Source organism: Triticum dicoccoides, chromosome 2B (assembly GCF_002162155.2).
Source record: "Triticum dicoccoides isolate Atlit2015 ecotype Zavitan chromosome 2B, WEW_v2.0, whole genome shotgun sequence".
NCBI classification, from domain to species: Eukaryota; Viridiplantae; Streptophyta; class Magnoliopsida; order Poales; family Poaceae; genus Triticum; species Triticum dicoccoides.
In genome coordinates this window covers 403,759,129-403,781,272 of record NC_041383.1, presented here as the reverse complement: position 1 = coordinate 403,781,272, position 22,144 = coordinate 403,759,129, and positions in this window count along the sequence as shown.

Genomic DNA, 22,144 nt, shown 5'->3' with positions numbered 1-22,144 from the left:
GATTCCCCCCTCCGGCAGGGTGCCGGAATGAGGTCTAGATTGGATCTCGTGGATACAGAGGTCTTGCGGTGGCGGAAATTCTGATCTAGGTTAACCCCCAAGGGTTCCAGAATATTTGGGAATTTATAGTGCAAAGAGGGGGTGCGGGAGGCCACCGAGGTGGGCACAATCCACCTGGGCACGCCAGGGGGCCCTGGCATGCCCTGGTGGGTTGTGCCCCCCTTGGGGCACCCCCCAGGTGCAGCTCAGGCCCATTGGGTTCCTTCTGGTCCAGAAAAATCTCCAAAAAGTTACACGGTCTGTGGACTCCGTTTGATATTGATTTGCTGCCATGTAAAAAACAAGCAAAAAACAGCAACTGGCACTGGGCACTGGGTCAATAGGTTAGTCCCAATAAATGATATAAAGTTGCTATAAAATGATTGTAAAACACCCAAGAATTATAAAATAATAGCATGAATACTTCATAAATTATAGATACGTTGGAGATGTACCAAACCTCTCCTTTCCTCTGCGAAGGGCCTATCTTTTACTTATATGTATTTACTTTCATGCAAGAGTCAAAGTTCTTCTCTCTATTCCTTTTTATTTTCTCTTTTGGCAAGCATCATGTGGTGAGGAAAGATCTAGGCACATATATCCAGCTGAATATGGGTAGCATGAGTTATTGTTGTTGATATCACCCTCGAGGTGGATACGTTGGGAGGTGAAACTATAAGATCTTTCTATGTGTCCGGTTGAAATGTTTTGCTCATGTGTACGTGGTGAGTGTTAGCAATCATAGAAGACTATATGATGGTTGAGTATGTGGACTTGCCTAAAGGCTCTAATACATGACCCTTCCTGAAAAGATGACGAATTGTAGTTGCAAAGTTGACTGAGAACATAGTTTGTTGGTTTCCAATAGAGTTTGTACTTTGTACTACGATTTTGTGCTGACTTGTTACTTATTCATGAGAAGTCTATGATAAAATTTCTATGATAAAAGTTTTATGATAAAGTTTGTTGCTGTCTAAGTTACATGATGCTTCTATGTCTGTATTTTGTTTTTATCGACACCTCTCTTTCTAAGCATGTGGACATGTTTTTCGATTTCGGTTTTCGCTTGAGGATAAGCGAGGTGTAAGCTTGGGGGAGTTGATACGTCCATTTTGCATCATGTTTACCTACTATTATTTATGTTGTTTTATTGCATAATAATGCTTTTTGGAGTAATTCTATTGCCTTTCCTCTCATAATATGCAAGGTACACAGAAAGGGGGAGAACTCTGGCAGCTGGAAATCTGGACCTGAAAAAGCTATGTCAGGCTACCTATTATGCACAACTCCAAATGAGCTAAACTTCACGAGGATTTTATATAGAATAAATGAGAATTATTGGAGCCAATAAGTACCAGAGGGGGCCCACCAGGTGGGCACAACCCACCTGGGCGCGCCAGGGAGGCCAGACGCGCCCTGGTGGGTTATGCTCACCTCAGCCCACCTCCGGTGCCCCTCTTCTGGTACATAAGTCATTTTGACCTAGAAAAAATAAGTAGAGGACTTTCAGGAAGAAGCGCCGCTGTCTCGAGGCGGAACTTGGGCAGGAGCAGTTTTACCCTCCGGCGGAGCGATTCCGCCGGGGGCACTTCCCTCCCGAAGGGGGAAATCATCACCATCATCATCACCAAACTCTCCCATCTTGGGGAGGGCAATCTCCATCAACATCTTCAACAGGACCATCTCCTCTCAAACCCTAGTTGATATCTTGTGTTCAATGTTTGTACCAGAACTACAGATTGGTGCTTGTGGGTGATTAGCAGTTTTGATTACATCTTGTACTTGATTACTATATGGTTTATTTGGTGGAAGATTATATGTTCAGATCCATTATGCTATTTAATACCCCTTTGATCTTGAGCATGATTATCATTTGTGAGTAGTTACTTTTGTTCTTGAGGTCATTAGAGAAATTATGATATGTGTTCGATATTTTGATGATATGTATGTTATGATTCCCTTAGTGGTGTCATCTGAACATCGACTACATGACACTTTACTATATTTGGGCCTAAGGGAATGCATTGTGGAGTAGTTATTAGATGATGGGTTGCGAGAGTGACAAAAGCTTAAACCCTAGTTTATGCGCTATTCCGTAAGGGACCGATTGGATTCAAAAGTTTAATGCTATGGTTAGTGTTGGGGATATAACTATTAGATATTAACTGCCCAGGAGGGGCCAGGTTATACCTATGGAGGTTCATCAAAATGAATCCCATGAGGATATTCAAGATGGCGGTTCATGGTGCGAAGGTCCAAGAGTGACTTAAGGCCCATAGGGTAAACCGCCATATGTGTATGACTTATATTGTAAGGCAAGTATAGTTAGTCACCGAGCCGGACACGTTGTCTATGAGCCGGCCGGGACTCCGTGAGCCGCTGGGCGTCAACCTGTGTATATAAAGGGATGGCCCGGCGGCAGTTCAGGGTAAGAAATAAGCGATCGAAAGCTAGGTCAAGCGTATTCGCTCCCTGGTAATCGAGACATAAGCAATACCACCTCAAACTGGATTAGGCCTTTACCTTCACTGCAAGGGGCCGAACCAGTATAAACTCCTGTGTCCTTTGTCCCGTTTAACCCCTTTAAGCTAACCTAGTTGCGATGGCCTCACGACTAAGTCCTCACACTAGGACATCTGTCGCGACTATTCCACGACAGTTGGCCCCCACCGTGGGGCCAGCGCATGGTGGTTTCGAGTTCTTATAGGGCAGCTTCGAAGGGATCAAGGGATATGCTGTGGGCCAGATGACCAAGAGTCGTTGCGACAAGCTCCACATCAACGATGCAGGCTGGGGCCCCGAGTCCGGCTCAATTGAGTACGGGTACCGAGTACCATTTGGCGGAATTCACGTCTTCATCGGCAAGATCGGCGAGCAGGGCCCTAAGCCAGACATCTGCACCGACATCATCGAGACGGCTCAGCGTGCAAGACCCGCCCGAGCTCAGCCCACCATGAACCGTGCCTTCATGGGATTCATCCATGGGGCGGAATTTCATGAAGGATCTATGTCTCGCGGTGAGACGGCCATCTATTTTGACGATGAGTCGTCCACGGGTAAGACTACTTCATTATATCAACTTCAAGATGGCAGGCTTGGGGGCTGTTCCGATGGTGACATTATTCTGGACCCCTATGAGCTGCTGGACAGGGTCGCAATCTTCATGGCCGGTACACAGCCTGGGCAGAATTCTTCGACTGCAGCAGCAATGATCTCCGGGTCAGCAGCGTCGATGGCAGCCAGGGCAGGAGGCCTTGTGCGCCCTCCAGCTCAGGTTTTGATGGATTTGTTGGATAAGCTGACAGCCTTGTTAACAGCAGAGGTTAGCCCGGCGAATCAAGCTCAGCATAACGCAAAAATTGTGAAACTGCGTGACGAGGTAGCACTAGCCAAGGAAGACCTGGCGGCGGAGGATGCTAGGATGACAGCAGAGCGAGCTGTTTTGGATGCTCAGGCACGACGGATCCAGGCTAGTTCCTTCGGGCTCTCGTTGGATCAGAATGCTTCAAATGAAATCATGAGAAGGAGGCACCGGAGTCGTCCGCCATCGGTTTACGAGGCGAGGAATCTCTTCTGCACGCCTGGAGCAGGGACCAGCAACTAGCCAGAGATAAACTAGGTCGGAGCGCCTGGGGCTGGAGCGCCGGCTCAACCACACACGATGGAGCCACATCGTCTGAATAATACTCTGCCTCAGCATGTGCCAACACCACTGGCTCATAATTCCATCCCTTTGGATAATATGATCGCTGCGGCAACACGATTGGCGGCTCTCCCAGTGGAGGGCGATTCTCCAGCGGTGGTTGAAACACAGAGTGCTAGGGAGCTTCTTCAAACAGCATTGGTACAACAGGAGGTGTATTCTTTCAGTCAAGAGAGGATTCATTCGACACCTCGCCCAAGCTGGAGATATAGCAGACACATGGACTCATTGGCCATTTGAAGCAATGACCAGCGCCATAACCAGCCACATGGGCATGACCCGACGCGTGATGGGGCTCATGATTGGGTCGATCAGGACAAGGCACGTCGAGAAGCTTAGCAGGCGTCTTAGCGGGCAGCTCATCAACATCTTCCGGTTTATCTGACGACTTTAGTGGAGGCAGGGGTGACATCTAGAACCACAGGTATACCATGTTTGGTGCCGGCTCTGCGTAATGAGCGTCTGCCCAAGGATTTCAAAGGACCTCGTAAGGTGCCTAACTACACTGCCGACTTACCCCCGGAGGCGTGGATCGAGAGTTATGAGATGGCCATGGAAGCAGCGTGTGCCAAACACTTCACCATGATGCTGGATGGGACGGCCCGTACTTGGTTAAAAGGGCTGCCTGCCAATTCCATCGAGTCATGGGATGAGCTAAAAGCCCGGTTTATCCAGAACTTTAAGGATATGTGCAAACAACCCATGTCGATATTGGATTTGGATGCTTGCGCCCAAGAAGAGGGCGAGTCAATGACCCATTAGGTGCGCCGGGTCAAGGCTATCCTACACTCATCGGATAACATCAATGCCGGCTCAACAGTTCTAATGTTAGAGAAGAATTGCCGTTTTTTGCCTCTCAAGCAGAAGCTAGGATGGCTTAAGCGCGATTGCAATGATATGGGGCAGCTGAAGGCGGCTCTAGCTAAATATGCCGACTCTGATAGTACCAAGGACCCTGAGTCTGATGATGAAAAGTCGGGAAAGGGAAAGAAGAGTGGCAACACCAAGGGTCCGCAGCATAACCCGACGAGTCAGGAGGGCAACGATAAGTGCAAGGCTGATAGTAGTTCAGATTTTGTGGCCAATACCAATATGCAGAATAATGGACAACGTCGTAAGGGGAAGCCACCTCCTCGGACAGGGGGATCAGGTATCAATCTTGAGCAGTTGCTGAATCAGCCCTGCCCAAAGCATGGCACGAAGGAAAGGCCGTCCACTCACCTTTGGAAAGATTGTCAAATTATGAGGGAGTTCAAAAATTCTGATTTTATTCCAGAACAATCATGGGCCGGGCGGCGGCTCAGGTTTTGGTGGTGGCAGTTCTCATGGCCCGGGTGACGGTGGTGGTTGTTCTGGTTCCGGCTTCAAAGGTCACCAAAACCATCAAGGTAATCAGGATGGTTACAGTCAACAATCCGGTCAAGGGGGTCAGTAGCAGCAGCAGTCTGGATATCAAAGTCATCCGAAGCAGTTGAATAGCGTGCAGTACCATGTCTTCACCACAAGTTTATGCAAGCGGGACCAGAAGCTCCACAAGAGGGCTGTGAACGCCGTTGAGTCGGCAGTTCCCCGTTACTTACGATCGCCTGAGCAACCTAATATGTGGAGTTGAGAGGATCACCCGCCTCGGGTTGATAATCTGGGTCACTTGGCTTTGGTGGTGGCACCTCAAGTTGGAGGATACAAATTCACTAAGGTACTCATGGATGGGGGTAGTGGTATTAATATACTTTACTATTATACTTTCCGTCGCATGGGGTTAACCGACAAAAATCTTAAGCCGTCCAATACTGTTTTCCATGGAGTGGTGCCTGGTAAATCGGCCTACCCTGTAGGCAAGATTGAGCTGGAAGTAGCCTTTGGGGATAAGCATGATTCCAGGGCCGAGAAGTTAACCTTTGAAGTGGTCAAGATTAGAAGCCCGTACCATGCTTTGTTTGGGCAACCGGCTTATGCCAAGTTCATGGCATGGCCTTGTTATGTTTATTTGCAGCTCAAGATGCTGGGTTACAAGGGGACCATCACAGTGCTTGGGAGTCGAAAAATAGCTCTGGAGTGCGAAGAAGGTGGCGCTGCTTATGCTGAATCTGTCTGTGCAACACAGGAATTGAAGTTCTATACAGATAATGTTGATCCGTCCGATATGACATCTTTGAAAAAGCCAACCACAGAGCATGATCCGGTGTTGAAGTTTAAGTCGGCTGATGACACTAAGCTAGTTGACTTTGTTCCTAGCGATTCATCCAAGCAGTTCAGTATCAGTGCTAACTTGGATCCAAAATAGGAAAGCACGCTCATCGAGTTCATCCGTGAGAACCGGGACATCTTTGCATGGAAACCTTCTGACATGCCGAGTGTACCGAGGGAACTTGCTAAGCACACTCTTAATATTGATCCGAAGTTTAAGCTGGTCAAGCAATTGCTTTGTTGCTTCAATGAGGAGAGGTGTAAGGCCATTGGTGAAGAAGTGGCCCGGCTCTTGGCGGCTGGGTTCATTGTTGAAGTCTTTCGTCCTGAGTGGTTGGCTAATCCGGTGCGGGTGCTTAAGAAGAATGGCACTTGGCGTATGTGTGTGGACTACATGGACTTAAACAAGGCTTGTCCGGCTGGTCCTTTTGCTCTCCCTCGTATTAATCAAATCATTGATGCTACGGCGGGTTGTGAGTGTTTGAGTTTTTTGGATGCTTATTCTGGTTATCATCAGATCAAGATGGCAGTTAAGGACCAGGAGAATACAACTTTTAGCACTCCCTTTGGAGCCTTCTGCTATGTGTCTATGCCTTTTGGGCTCAAGAGTGCCCAGGCGACTTACCAGTGATGTGTGCAGAATTGCCTTCATAGTCAGATTGGGAGCAATGTTCATGCTTATGTGGATGATATTGTGGTGAAATCCAGAGAGAAGGAAACTCTGATAGATGATTTTAAGGAGACCTTCAACAATCTTTGGGTCTACAAGATGATGCTTAACCCGGCCAAGTGCATTTTTGTTGTGCCAGCAGGCAAGCTTTTGGGTTTTCTGGTTTCTAACAGAGGCATTGAGGCTAACCCGAAGAAGATCAGGGCCATTACCTCCCTAGCAAAGCCGGCGTGTATCAATGATGTTCAACATCTAGCGGGTCGTATTGCTGCCTTAAGCCGGTTCATAAGCCGGTTGGGTGAGAAGGCCATACCACTGTACTAGATTATGAAGAAAACAAATAACCTTGCCTGGAGTGATGCTGCTAATGACGCATTTGAAGCTTTGAAGAAACAACTAGCTGAGCCGCCAATCCTTGCTGCTCCTATTGATAAGGAGCCGCTATTATTGTGGCTGCTAATGCCCGGGCTGTCAGCATCACTGTTGTGGTGGAATGAAAGGAAGCAAGCAAGGAATATCCGGTTCAACGACCGGTTTACTATATCAGTGAAGTGCTTATTGAGTCCAAGCAGAGATATCCGCACTGGCAGAAGCTTGTATATGGGGTGTTCATGGCCAGTCGGAAGCTTAAGCAATATTTTTTGGATCATCCCATTACTGTGGTCAGTTCTGCTCCCTTAGGGGATATTATCCAAAACAGAGAAGCTACAGGTCGAGTAGCCAAGTGGGCCATTGAGCTTGGACCTCATGGTTTAAAGCATATGCCTCGCACGGCCATCAAGTCTCAAGAACTTGTGGATTTCATCAATGACTGGACAGAGCTACAGATGCCTGAAGAAAAGCCAGATAACACGTACTGGACTATTCACTTTGATGGGTCTAGGCAATTGGAGGGCTCGGGGGCTAGAGTTGTCTTAGCTTCCCCTCGAGGTGACAAGTTTTGTTATGTTTTAAGGTTGATGTTTCCCTGAAGTAAAAATGCAGCTGAGTATGAAACCTTGCTCCATGGTCTTCGGATGGCTAAGGAGATGAACTTAAGCCGGGTGAGATGTTTCGGCGACTCAGATTTTTGGCTCAGCAAGTTTCAGGCAAATGGGATTCTAAGGATCCACTCATGGTGGCTTATCGCCGCGAAGTTGACGCTATTGCTGGGCACTTCAAGGGTTATCAAGTAGAACACATTGATCACAGGAAAAATGAGGCGGCTGATGCCTTAAGACGGTTAGGGTCCTAGCATAAGCCGGTGCCACCTAACATTTTCTTGGATATTCTGCATAACCCTTCTGTCAAATTGCATAGAGAGGAAGATCTGGCTATTCCTGACCAGGAAGCACAATTGGTGGCGGTTCTTCATGCCATCCCTAATTGGACAGTTTCATATCTGGCTTATATGACCCGGGCCTGAGGATGAAACTTTGGCCATACAGGTAACCCGACTGTCTAAGTTAATGACAATTGCTAACGGAGAGTTACACCGTCGTAGTGCCACTGGGACATTTCAACATTGTGTGTCTCCTAAATAGGGTTGTGAAATTCTTCGCGAGATTCATGAAGGAGATTGTGGTCATCATGCCGGCTCTAAATCACTCGTGGCTAAAGCTTTTCGTCATGGATTTTATTGGCACACGGCTCATGCAGATGTAGAGGATTTGGTCAGTAAATGTGATAGTTGTCAGAAATTTTCACGGCGAGCTCATGTGCCGGCTCAAGAATTGAGGATGATTCCAATTACTTGGCCGTTTGTAGTTTGGGGGCTTGATATGGTTGGGCCTTTTAAAAGATCCAAGTATAAAAGACCCACCTTTTGGTGGCGGTTGACAAATTCACAAAGTGGGTCGAGGCAGAGCTGGTCAGTAAGTGTGACGCGGCAACGGTGGTTCAATTCATCAAAAGGTGACTTTTCGCCTTGGTTTTCCCCCACAGCATTATAACTAATAATGACACTAATCTGTCCAAGGGTGCTATGAACGGATTTTGTCAACGTGAGCATATTCGGCTTGATGTGTCGTCAGTAGCTCACCCCCAATCCAATGGTCAAGCGGAAAGAGCCAATCAAGAAATTTTGAGAGGCATCAAGCCCCATCTTATGGTTCCTTTGCAGAGGACGCCGGGTTGTTGGGTGGAGGAGTTACCTTCAGTGCTATGGAGTATCAATACTACCCCAACAGATCTACGTGTTACACGCCTTTCTTCATGGTTTACGGAGCAGAGGCGGTTCTCCCTAGTGACATCCGTCACGACTCGCCCCGCGTGGCGGCTTATGTTGAAGCTGATAATGAAAGAGCACGTCAGGACGCACTTGACCTTTTAGATGAGGAGCGTGACCTTGCGGTGGCTCGCTCGGCGATTTACCAACAAGATCTACGCCTCTATCACAGCCGCCGGGTTAAGACCAGAACCTTTCAAGAAGGTGACTTGGTGCTCCGGCTCATCCAGGATCAAACTGACATGCACAAGCTATCCCCACCTTGGGAAGGACCCTTTGTGGTCAGCAAGAATTTGAACAATGGGTCATACTACCTCATCGATGTTCGAGACTACAAGGACTCACATCAGTCGGAGGAGGAGACCCGCTGGCCATGGAATATTGCTCATCTTCGGCCTTATTACACTTGAGCCACCGGCTCTTATGATGTACATATTTTGACAATGTATATATTATGATGGTTATAATAAAGCCTGCATCCCTGATAAAGCAGGGCCTCTGTCGTTTCATCTTCAAGAATAATGAGTCTTTTTTCATTATAATTTCAATGGTCATTTGGGGGCTTCCTGGTCGTATTTGAATCATAGTTGTGAATATCCCTCTTGACCGGCGCAATGCCAAAACTTATGGTCACTTGGGGCCTTCCTGATCATATTAGAATCATAGCTATAAATACCTCTTGATCGGCGCAATGCCAAACCTTATGGTCATGTGGGGGTTTCCTGCTCGTATTCGAAGCATAGCTATAAATCGGCTCAAGGCCACAAACCACTTGGGGGCTTCCTGCTCGTATTCGTAGCATAGCTGTGAACTAACCCTTTTGGTCCTGCTCGTATTCAAAGCATAACTGTGAACTAACCTGTTTGGTCCTGCTCATATTCGAAGCAGAACTGTGAACTAACTCTTTTGGTCCGGCTCATACGCCATGATTACAAAGCATGAGGGGGCTTCCTATTCAAACATAGGTGTATTCACCAAAGAGAACATAGCGTTACTACCCTCGTGAGCTGGCTTTGGACGTTAGGTCGCCAGTATATAATGATTTTATGTGCTTAGAGCGCTGTGCTCTAAGCTTTGGGATATTACCCCTTGCTGCAGGTGGCGTGATAAGCCAGCTGTATAAATCAATTGAACAGGGCGTTTTGTTCTCACTCTTTGGGTTGTAACCCTTACTGCATTGGTATCATAAGCCGGCAGTACAACTCAATATCACATGTATGATATTTTGTATAACTATACATGATTATGTTTAAAACATCCCTAGTCATGTACTATTTTAGTCACCAGTGGCTTTATATGGGTATTATGACCCGCCCTGTGGTAAACCACCAGGGATCTTGTGATCTACTTGTTTGCAGGATAATTCTAAGTTTCATCTGCACAAATCAACGTCATGATAAGTGTAAAAGGATAATTATCAAGTGGGGGCTCAAACAGCACTGGGCAAAACATAAACATGCACGATGGCACGACAGAGCAAAGTTTTTGCTAGCCTATTACATGACTCAAGGAGCCACAATGGTTAAGTGTTTTTCAGAAGATCAAATATATGAACCGCCTAGCAGATCAATCTTCTTGGCCCTGACGGCTTGAAGCTTCTGGATCATCCTTCTCCGCTTCTTCGTCCTCCTCTGCTGCCTGGAAGTTTGGTGATGACCAGTCAATGCCATTCAAGGCTTGGCATTCAGCTTCATCATCAATAAGCTCGGAAAGGTCAACTTCAGGAGCAAATGTGTGCTTACGGATTGGGGGAATTAGATCCATCACTTTATAAGCCGGCGTAGGCAGCTTCTAGTTTTCCTTGTCATAAGCCAGTTGATATCTTGAAAGATCTGTTTCATTGGCAATCAGGGTGTGAAGGGGACATATCTCCTTCACGCAGGCGGCGAAGTCTTTTTTTATCAAAAGGAGTGCCATCTTCTTTCAAGCTTGGATACCCGGTAGATATATCGGCCGGGTCTAGCTCTGGTAGCCATGCTTTGGCCCAGCTCAAGGCTGTCACAACACCGGCTCTTATAGATGATCACTTCATCTCATTAAACCTGTCAGGCAGAACAGAAAGCTTTTTCAAGACATCAATCAAGAGAGTAGGTGCTTGATTAGCCGGAGAAATTGTGGCCAGTGCACGCTGAGTTCCAGTATATAGCTGTTCAACAAGTGTGTAAACAGCCTTGAGTTTCACAAGCATCTCTTGGCCAGGATTGCTGCTCCTGGGACCTGAATAATAATCATAGATTGGTTAGAGGCAGCTTATACAGTCAAGGAAGAGATTCAAATTTGATACTAGCAAGGCGACTCACCAAAGATAGAAGACACCATTTGAGACACATGGCGTTTTAAGCCGGTAAGCTCAGTGGTCACCTCCTGAAAAGCCGCCTCCGCCTTCTCAGCCCGTTGTATCAAAGAAGTTTTTTCTTCAGCCCAGGTGTTTCTTTCAACCTCAAAACTGGTCTTCAATTTTTCCATTTCAGCCATGCTAAATTGGAATTTTGAGTCGGCCTTCCGGGTCTCAGATTCTTGCTGCTCCAGCCGAGTCTTCACGTCAGTCAATTCCGATTGAAGTCGAGCAGTGGTGGCCTGTACATACACTGGTTCAAAGTCATGCTCAGATTTGGATTACAGAAATGAAGTCCCAAGTCTTTCACAAGCAACAACACTTGGCACTTGGGGGCTAATGCCTGCCGAAAATTATTCATACAACGGCTCATGTGATTAAGTCCCAAGCACTTTGCAAGCAAGAGTACTTGGCACTTGGGGGCTAATGCATATTGCTCATATTTCATTATTATTTTATGATGACCCGGATGTGTGGTAGACAAACACAGCCGGCTCATGGGGGCTACACAAGTAAGCTTCGATTCATAAAAATGACTAACAGGACCGGCTCATCCATGCTGGTTAAGTAGGCCCTTTGGGGCTACAGATGTAGTGTTAATCATTAAAAGATATGCTTTAGCTCAGATGGTGTAAGCAGGATTTTGAAGGATTCTATCAAGTGTATAGCATATTCAATTCTATCATATACAATAGACTTGGGGGCTGACAGGATGTGCATAACTCAATAAAAAGGAGTTCATACCTCGAATTTTTGATGCATCTGCTTCACCATGTCAACTTCAAGATCGTGGATGGTGTGCACTTGATTGAGATAGCCAGAATATACTTCACCAATACTCAGTTGAGAGTAGTTGGCAATGAAGGAAATATGCCCTAGAGGCAATAATAAAGTTATTATTTATTTCCTTATATCATGATAAATGTTTATTATTCATGCTAGAATTGTATTAACCGGAAACATAATACATGTGTGAATATATAGACAAACAGAGTGTCACTAGTATGCCTCTACTTGACTAGCTTGTTAATCAAAGATGGTTATGTTTCCTAACCATAGACAAAAGAGTTGTTATTTGATTAACGGGATCACATCATTAGTTGAATGATCTGATTGACATGACCCATTCCGTTAGCCTAGCACTTGATCGTTTAGTATGTTGCTATTGCTTTCTTCATGACTTATACATGTTCCTGTAACTATGAGATTATGCAACTCCCATTTACCGGAGGAACACTTTGGGTGCTACCAAACGTCACAACGTAACTGGGTGATAAAGGAGTACTATAGATGTCTCCAAAGGTACATGTTGGGTTGGCGTATTTCGAGATTAGGTTTTGTCACTCCGATTGTCGGAGAGGTATCTCTGGGCCCTCTCGGCAATGCACATCACTATAAGCCTTGCAAGCAATGTAGCTAATGAGTTAGTTATGGAATGATGCATTACGGAACGAGTAAAGAGACTTGCCGATAACGAGATTGAACTAGGTATTGGATACCGACGATCGAATCTCGGGCAAGTAACATACCGATGACAAAGGGAACAACGTATGTTGTTATGCGGTCTGACCGATAAAGATCTTTGTAGAATATGTAGGAACCAATATGGGCATCCAAGTCCCGCTATTGGTTATTGACCGGAGACGTGTCTCGGTCATGTCTACATTGTTCTCGAACCGTAGGGTCCGCACGCTTAAGGTTTCGATGACAGTTATATTATGAGTTTATGTATTTTGATGTACCGAAGGTTGTTCGGAGTCCCGGATGTGATCACGGACATGACGAGGAGTCTCGAAATGGTCGAGACGTAAAGATCGATATATTTGACGACTATATCCGGAGTTCGGAAAGGTTCCGAGTGATTCGGGTATTTTTCGGAGTACCGGAGAGTTACGGGAATTCGTATTGGGCCTCTTTGGGCCATACAGGAAAGGAGAGAAAGGGCCAAAAGGGTGGCCGCACCCCTCCCCTTGGACTAGTCCGAATTGGACCAGGGATGGGGGGGGGGCGCCCCCTTCCTTCCTTCTCCTTCTCTCTTCGCTTTCCTTCTCTCCTACTCCTACTACATGGAAGGGATCCTAGTTCTACTAGGAAAGGGGGAATCCTACTCCCGGTGGGAGTAGGACTCCCCTAGGGCGCGCCATAGAGAGGGCCGGCCCTCCCCCTCCTCCACTCCTTTATATACGGGGGCAGGGGGCACCCCATAGACACACAAGTTGATCTTCGTGATCATTTCCTTAGACGTGTGCGGTGCCCCCCTCCACGATATTACACCTCGGTCATATTGTAGCGGTGCTTAGGCGAAGCCCTGCAACAGTTGAACATCAAGAGCGTCACCACGCCGTCGTGCTGACGGAACTCCTCCCCAAGGCTTTGCTGGATCGAAGCCCGGGCTGCGTCATCGAGCTGTACATGTGTCAAGAACTCGGAGGTGCCGGAGTAACGGTGCTTGGATCGGTTGAATCGGGAAGACGTACGACTACTTCCTCTACGTTGTGTCAACGCTTCCGCTTCGGTCTACGAGGGTACGTAGACAACACTCTCCCCTCTCGTTGCTATGCATCATCATGATCTTGCGTGTGCATAGGATTTTTTTTGAAATTACTACGTTCCCAACAGTGGCATCCGAGCCTAGGTTTTATGGTTTGATGTTATATGCACGAGTATAACACAAATGAGTTGTGGGCGATATAAGTCATACTGCTTACCAGCATGTCATACTTTGGTTCGGCGGTATTGTTGGATGAAGCGGCCCGGACCGACATTACGCGTACGCTTACGCGAGACTGGTTTTACCACCGTGCTTTGCACACAGGTGACTAGCGGGTGTCAGTTTCTCCAACTTTAGTTGAACCGAGTGTGGCTACGCCCGGTCCTTGCGAAGGTTAAAACAACATCAACTTGACAAACTATCATTGTGGTTTTGATGCGTAGGTGAGATTGGTTCTTGCTTAAGCCCGTAGCAGCCACGTAAAATTTGCAACAACAAAGTAGAGGACGTCTAACTTGTTTTTGCAGGGCATGTTGTGATGTGATATGGTCTAGACGTGATAAGATATAAGTTGTTGTATGAGATGATCATGTTTTGTTGAAGTTATCGGCAACTCGCAGAAGCCCTATGGATGTCTCTTTGTTGCATAAGATGCAAGTGCCAAATAATTGCTTTACTTTATCGCTATACGATAGCAATAGTTGCAAGAGCAATAGTTGGTGAGACAACCATGTGATGACACATTGATATAGATCAAGATGATGAAGATCATGGTGTCGTGCCGGTGACGATAGAGATCATGACAGTACTTTGGAGATGGAGATCAAAGGCGCAAGATGATCATGGCCATATCATGTCACATATTTTGATTGCATATGATGTTTATCTATTATACATCTTATTCTTGCTTTTATTGATGGTAGCATTTTAAGATGATCTCTCACTAATTATCAAGAAGTGTTCTCCCTGAGTATGCACCGTTGCCAAAGTTCGTCGTGCCCAGACACCACGTGATGATCGGGTGTGATAAGCTCTACGTCCATCTACAACGGGTGCAAGCCAATTTTGCACACGTGGAATACTCAGGTTAAACTTGACAAGCCTAGCATATGCAGATATGGTCTCGGAGCACGGAGACCGAAAGGTCGAGCGTGAATCATGTAGTAGATATGATCAACATAGTGATGTTCACCATTGAAAACTACTCCATCTCACGTGATGATCGGTTATGGTTTAGTTGATTTGGATCACGTGATCACTTAGATGACTAGAGAGATGTCTGTCTAAGTGGGAGTTCTTAAGTAATATGATTAATTGAACTTAAATTTATCATGAACTTAGTCCTGGTAGTATTTTGCAAATTATGTTGTAAGATCAATAGCTTGCGTTCTTGCTTTCATATGTTTATTTTGATATGTTCCTAGAGAAAATTGTGTTGAAAAATGTTAGTAGCAATGATGCGGATTGGATCCGCGATCTGAGGTTTATCCTCATTGCTGCACAGAAGAATTATGTCCTTAATGCACCACTAGGTGACAGACCGATTGCAGGAGCAGATGTAGACGTTATGAACGTTTGGCTGGCTCAATATGATGACTACTTGACAGTTTAGTGCACCATGCTTAACAGCTTAGAATCGGGACTTCAAAGACGTTTTTGAACGTCATGGACCATATGAGATGTTCTAGGAGTTGAAGTTGATATTTCAAGCAAATACCCGAGTTGAGAGATATGAAGTCTCCAACAAGTTCTATGGCTAAAAGATGGAGGAGAATCGCTCAACTAGTGAGCATGTGCTCAGATTGTCTGGGTACTACAATCACTTGAATCAAGTGGGAGTTAATCTTCCAGATAAGATAGTGATTGATAGAATTCTCTAGTCACCACCACCAAGTTAGTAGAACTTCGTGATGAACTATAATGCAAGGGATGACGAAAACAATTCCTGAGCTCTTCATGATGTTGAAACCGACGAAGGTAGAAATCAAAAAGGAGCATCAAGTGTTGATGATTGACAAAACCGCTAGTTTCAAGAGAAGGGCAAAGGGAAAGAAAGGGAACTTCAAGTGGAAAGACAAGCAAGTTGTCACTCCTGCGAAGAAGCCCAAAGCTGGACCATAGCCTGAAACTGAGTGCTTACACTGCAAAGGAAATGGTCACTGGAAGCGAAAATGCCCTGAACATTTGGTGGATAAGAAGGATGGCAAAGTGAAAAAAGGTATATTTGATATACAGGTTCTTGATATGTGCCTTACTAGTGTTTATAGTAGCCCCTGAGTATTTGATATTTGTTCGGTTGCTAAGATTAGTAACTCGAAACAGGAGTTACAGAATAAACAGAGACTAGTTGAAAGGGAAGTGACGATGAGTGTTGGAAGTAGATCCAAGATTGATATGATCATCATCGCACCCTCCCTAAACTTTCGGGATAAGTGTTTTTTTTGCGGGGTAAGTGTTAAACCTAAATAAATGTTATTTAGCGTTTGCGTTGAGCATGAATATGATTTGATCATGTTTATTGCAATACGGTTATTCATTTAAAGTCAGAGAATAATTGTTGTTCTGTTTACATGAATAAAACCTTCAATGGTCATACACCCAATGAAAATAGTTTATTGGATCTCGATCGTAGTGATACACATATTCATAATATTGATGCCAAAAGATGCAAAGTTAATAATGATAGTGCAACTTATTTGTGGCACTGCCGTTTGGGTCATATCGGTGTAAAGCGCATGAAGAAACTCCATAAAGATGGATTTTTGGAATCACTTGGTTATGAATCATTTGATGCTTGCGAACCGTGCCTTTTGGGCAAGATGACTAAAACTCCGTTCTTCGGAACAATGGAACGAGCAAAAAACTTGTTGGAAATAATACACACTGATGTATGCAGACCAATGAGTATTAAGGCTCATGGCGAGTATCGTTATTTTCTGACCTTCACAGATGATTTAAGCAGATATGGGTATATCTACTTGATGAAACATAAGTCTGAAATAGTTGAAAGGTTCAAAGAATTTCAGAGTGAAGTGGAAAATCATCGTAACAAGAAAATAAAGTTTCTGCGATCTGATCGTGGAGATGAATATTTGAGTTACGAGTTTGGTCTTCAATTAAAACAATGTGGAATAGTTTCACAGCTCATGCCACCTGGAACACCACAACATTATGGTGTGTCCGAACGTCGTAACCACACTTTATTGGATATGGTGCGATCTATGATGTCACTTATTGATTTACCATTGTCGTTTTGGGGTTATGCATTAGAGACAACTGCATTCACGTTAAAAGGGCACCATCTAAATCCGTTGAGATGACACCATATGAACTGTGGTTTAGCAAGAAACCCAAGTTGTCGTTTCTTAAAGTTTGGGGCTGTGATGCTTATGTGAAAAAAGTTTCATCCTGATAAGCTCAAACCCAAATCGGAGAAGTGCGTCTTCATAGAATACCCAAAGGAAACTGTTGGGCACACCTTCTATCACAGATCCGAAGGCAAGATATTCGTTGCTAAGACGGATCCTTTCTAGAGAAGGAGTTTCTCTCGAAAGAAGTGAGTGGGAGGAAAGTAGAACTTGATGAGGTAATTGTACCTTCTTCCTTATTGGAAAGTAGTTCATCACAGAAATCAGTTCCAGTGATTCCTACACCAATTAGTGAGGAAGTTAATGATGATGATCATGAAACTTCAGATCAAGTTGCTACCAAACCTTGTAGGTCTTCCAGAGTAAGATCCACACCAGAGTGGTACGGTAATCATGTTCTGGAAGTCATGTTACTAGACCATGATGAACCTACGAACTATGAGGAAGCGATGATGAGCCCAGATTCCGCGAAATGGCATGAGGCCATAAAATCTGAGATATGATCCATGTATGAGAACAAAGTATGGACTTTGATTGACTTGCTCAATGATCAGCAAGCCATGTTAAATAAATGGATCTTCAAGAGGAAGACGGACACTGATAGTAGTGTTACTATCTACTAAGCTCGACTTGTTGCAAAAGGTTTTTGACAAGTTCAAGGTGTTGACTACAATGAGATTTTCTCAACTGTAGCGATGCTTAAGTCTGTCCGAATCATGTTAGCAATTGCCGCATTTTACGAAATCTGGCAAATGGATAACAAAACTGCTATCCTTAATGGATTTCTTAAAGAAGAGTTGTATATGATGCAACAAGAAGGTTTTGTCAATCCTAAAGGTGTTAACAAAATGTGCAAGCTCCAGCGATCCATCTATGGACTGGTGCAAGCATCTCGGAGTTGGAATATACGCTTTGATAAGTTGATCAAAGCATATAGTTTTATACAGACTTGCAGTGAAGCCTGTATTTACAAGAAAATGAGTGGGAGCACTACAACATTTCTGATAAGTATATGTGAATGACATATTGTTGATCGAAAATAATGTAGAATTATTCTGCAAAGTATAAGGAGTGTTTGAAAGGAGTTTTTTTTTTCAAAGAAAGACCTCGGTGAAGCTGCTTACATATTGAGCATCAAGATCTGTAGAGATAGATCAAGACGCTTGATAAGTTTTTTTTTCAATGAGTACATACCTTGACAAGATTTTGAAGTAGTTCAAAATGGAACAGTCAAAGAAAGAGTTCTTGCTTGTGTTACAAGGTGTGAAATTGAGTAAGACTCAGAACCCGACCACGGCAGAAGATAGAAAGAGAATGAAAGTCATTCACTATGCCTTGGCCATAGGTTCTATAAAGCATGCCATGCTGTGTACCAGATCTATTGTATACCCTACACTGAGTTTGGCAAGGGACTACAATAGTGATCTAGGAGTAGATCACTGGACAGCAGTCAAAATTATCCTTAGTGGAATAAGGATATGGTTCTCGATTATGGAAGTGACAAAAGGTTCGTCGTAAAGGGTTACGTCGATGCAAGTTTTGACACCGATCTGGATGACTCTAAGTCTCGATCTAGATACATATTGAAAGTGGGAGCAATTAGCTAGAGTAGCTCCGTGCAGAGCATTGTAGACATAGAAAATTGCAAAATACATAACGGATCTGAATGTGAAAGACCCGTTGACTAAGATTCTCTCACAAGCAATACATGATCACACCTTAGTACTCTTTGGGTGTTAATCACATAGCGATGTGAACTAGATTACTGAATCTAGTAAACCCTTTGGGTGTTGGTCACATGGCGATGTGAACTATGGGTGTTAATCACATAATGATGTGAACTATCGATGTTAATCACATGGTGATGTGATCTAGATTATTGACTCTAGTGCAAGTGGGAGACTGAAGGAAATATGCCCTAGAGGCAATAATAAAGTTATTATTTATTTCCTTATATCATGATAAATGTTTATTATTCATGCTAGAATTGTATTAACCGTAAACATAATACATGTGTGAATATATAGACAAACAGAGTGTCACTAGTATGCCTCTACTTGACTAGCTTGTTAATCAAAGATGGTTATGTTTCCTAACCATAGACAAAAGAGTTGTTATTTGATTAACGGGATCACATCATTAGTTGAATGATCTGATTGACATGACCCATTCCGTTAGCCTAGCACTTGATCGTTTAGTATGTTGCTATTGCTTTCTTCATGACTTATACATGTTCCTGTAACTATGAGATTATGCAACTCCCGTTTACCGGAGGAACACTTTGGGTGCTACCAAACGTCACAATGTAACTCGGTGATTATAAAGGAGTACTACAGGTGTCTCCAAAGGTACATGTTGGGTTGGCGTATTTCGAGATTAGGTTTTGTCACTCCAATTGTCGGAGAGGTATCTCTAGGCCCTCTCGGTAATGCACATCACTATAAGCCTTGCAAGCAATGTAGCTAATGAGTTAGTTATGGAATGATGCATTACGGAACGAGTAAAGAGACTTGCCAATAACGAGATTGAACTAGGTATTGGATACCGACGATCGAATCTCGGGCAAGTAACATACCGATGACAAAGGGAACAACATATGTTGTTATGCGGTCTGACCGATAAAGATCTTCGTAGAATATGTAGGAACCAATATGGGCATCCAGGTCCCAATATTGGTTATTGACCGGAGACGTGTCTCGGTCATGTCTACATTGTTCTCGAACCGTAGGGTCCGCACGCTTAAGGTTTCGAAGACAGTTATATTATGAGTTTATGTATTTTGATGTACCGAAGGTTGTTCGGAGTCCCGGATGTGATCACGGACATGACGAGGAGTCTCGAAATGGTCGAGACGCAAAGATCGATATATTGGACGACTATATCCGGAGTTCGGAAAGGTTCCTAGTGATTCGGGTATTTTTCGGAGTACCGGAGAGTTACGGGAATTCGTATTGGGCCTCTTTGGGCCATACGGGAAAGGAGAGAAAGGGCCAAAAGGTGGGCCGCACCCCTCCCCTTGGACTAGTCCGAATTGGACTAGGGAGGGGGGGGGCGCCCCCTTCCTTCCTTCTCCTTCTCTCTTCCCTTTCCTTCTCTCCTACTCCTACTACATGGAAGGGATCCTAGTTCTACTAGGAAAGGGGGAATCCTACTCCCGGTGGGAGTAGGACTCCCCTAGGGCGCGCCATAGAGAGGGCCGGCCCTCCCCCTCCTCCACTCCTTCATATACGGGGCCAGGGGGCACCCCATAGACACACAAGTTGATCTTCGTGATCGTTTCCTTAGCCGTGTGCGGTGCCCCCCTCCACGATATTACACCTCGGTCATATTGTAGCGGTGCTTAGGCGAAGCCCTGCAACAGTTGAACATCAAGAGCGTCACCACGCCGTCGTGCTGACGGAACTCCTCCCCAAGGCTTTGCTGGATCGAAGCCCGGGGTGCATCATCGAGCTATACGTGTGTCAAGAACTCGGAGGTGCCGGAGTAACGGTGATTGGATTGGTTGAACCGGGAAGATGTACGACTACTTCCTCTACGTTGTGTCAACGCTTCCGCTTCGGTCTATGAGGGTACGTAGACAACACTCTCCCCTCTCGTTGCTATGCATCATCATGATCATGCGTGTGCGTAGGAATTTTTTTGAAATTACTACGTTCCCAACAGGCAACATCAAATCTCACTTTTCGTCGTTCAATGTGTTCTTCCTTGGCGGAGTGCTTGGCCAAGACAGTAGGTCTTCCCGGCTCTCTAAGGTCGGTGCTGGTAATCACCACATCATCATCATGTGTCTCAGCCGTTTTAATTGGGCTTGAGGATTCAATATTTAGAGGATTGTTCTTCGTCTGGTCAATGGAAGTGTCAGGAATTTCTGGTGGAACGTCAAGAACAGGTTCCTCTTGTTGTGGTGCGGAGGTATCAGATGTAGGAATCTGTTGCTCCGGTTCATTGACTTTGGGGTCTTTAGCCGGCTTGGTCACCCTTGCCTTCTTGCTAGGCTTGGCCTTTCCAGTACATGGGTCATGAGAAGTCAGTGTAAATATAAAGGAGCATAAGAAGAAAATAATAAGTATTTGTTATTACCCAGGAGCAGTTTTGAAAGCCGGCACCTGGGACTGGGATGAGTCGCCGGAAGAGGAGCGAGAAGTCTCCTGATAATTTGAATCAGAAGAATCAAGTGGCTGGCGAATGAGACCCGCCAAAGGATAAAAAGAGTTTAAATTTGGGATGACCTTTTCGATGTTTCCTTGGAGTGTTCGGTAAGCCAGAAGATAATTCTGCACCTCCGCTGGTCCAAGTCTGTCGCCGGCTCTCGTGCTGCTGTTGCTTCAAAAGAAAGTGAGGATTCAGATGAGCTAAGGGGTGTGAAAAGCTTACTTTCCGGGATACACTTCTAATTTTCTATCTTGGCTCAGAGTCGGAGGAAATGATAGTTACCTCTTCCTCGATTGCTTGGCTGGCCCCTGTGTCATCCTAATGATAGTCAATGTCAATAAGATAGTTGAAAAAGGAGCCAAGAGAATCAAGAGCTACCTCCGACTCAGAGCTGTCGTTCAGTTCAAACAGTTCGGAAGTACTGGATTTCTTCCTATTCCTCTTGGCGGTTTTCTTGGCCGCTTTCTTGGCAGCCCTGGCCTTTTAAGCTTCATGGTCATATTTCTTCCAAAAATCATCTTCAGCTTGTGAAAGTCATCAAAGTTGAGTTAACAGAGTATTTGAAGGATGAAGGTAAAAGTAAGTAATTGAAAGACTCACATCTGGTGGCGGATTAAGTGTACAGAAAGGGTTTAGACCCACTTTGGTGCAGTCTTCCGGGTCTTCATTTAGAAGGCTCTTTGTCATTTCATTGATGGTAGCATCAGTTAGGCGCACGGAGTTGTGGCGTAGTGGATCCTTCTTACCACCTGTGTAAGTACACATTAAGCCGGATCGGCGACTCAATGGTATGATCCGCCATGCAACCCATCATCAAACCAAGTGAATGCCCGTTAGACCGTTTCCCAGTAGAGCCTTGACCTTTGCAATGGTGGGGGCGAGCTTTCTACGTTCAACAGCCATAAGCTTCTCAGGAAGATTGTGTTTTGAGTCAAGACGCCGGGCATGGTAACCCAGCAGTGGATTCTTGTCAGCCGGAGAAGTATCTTGGCA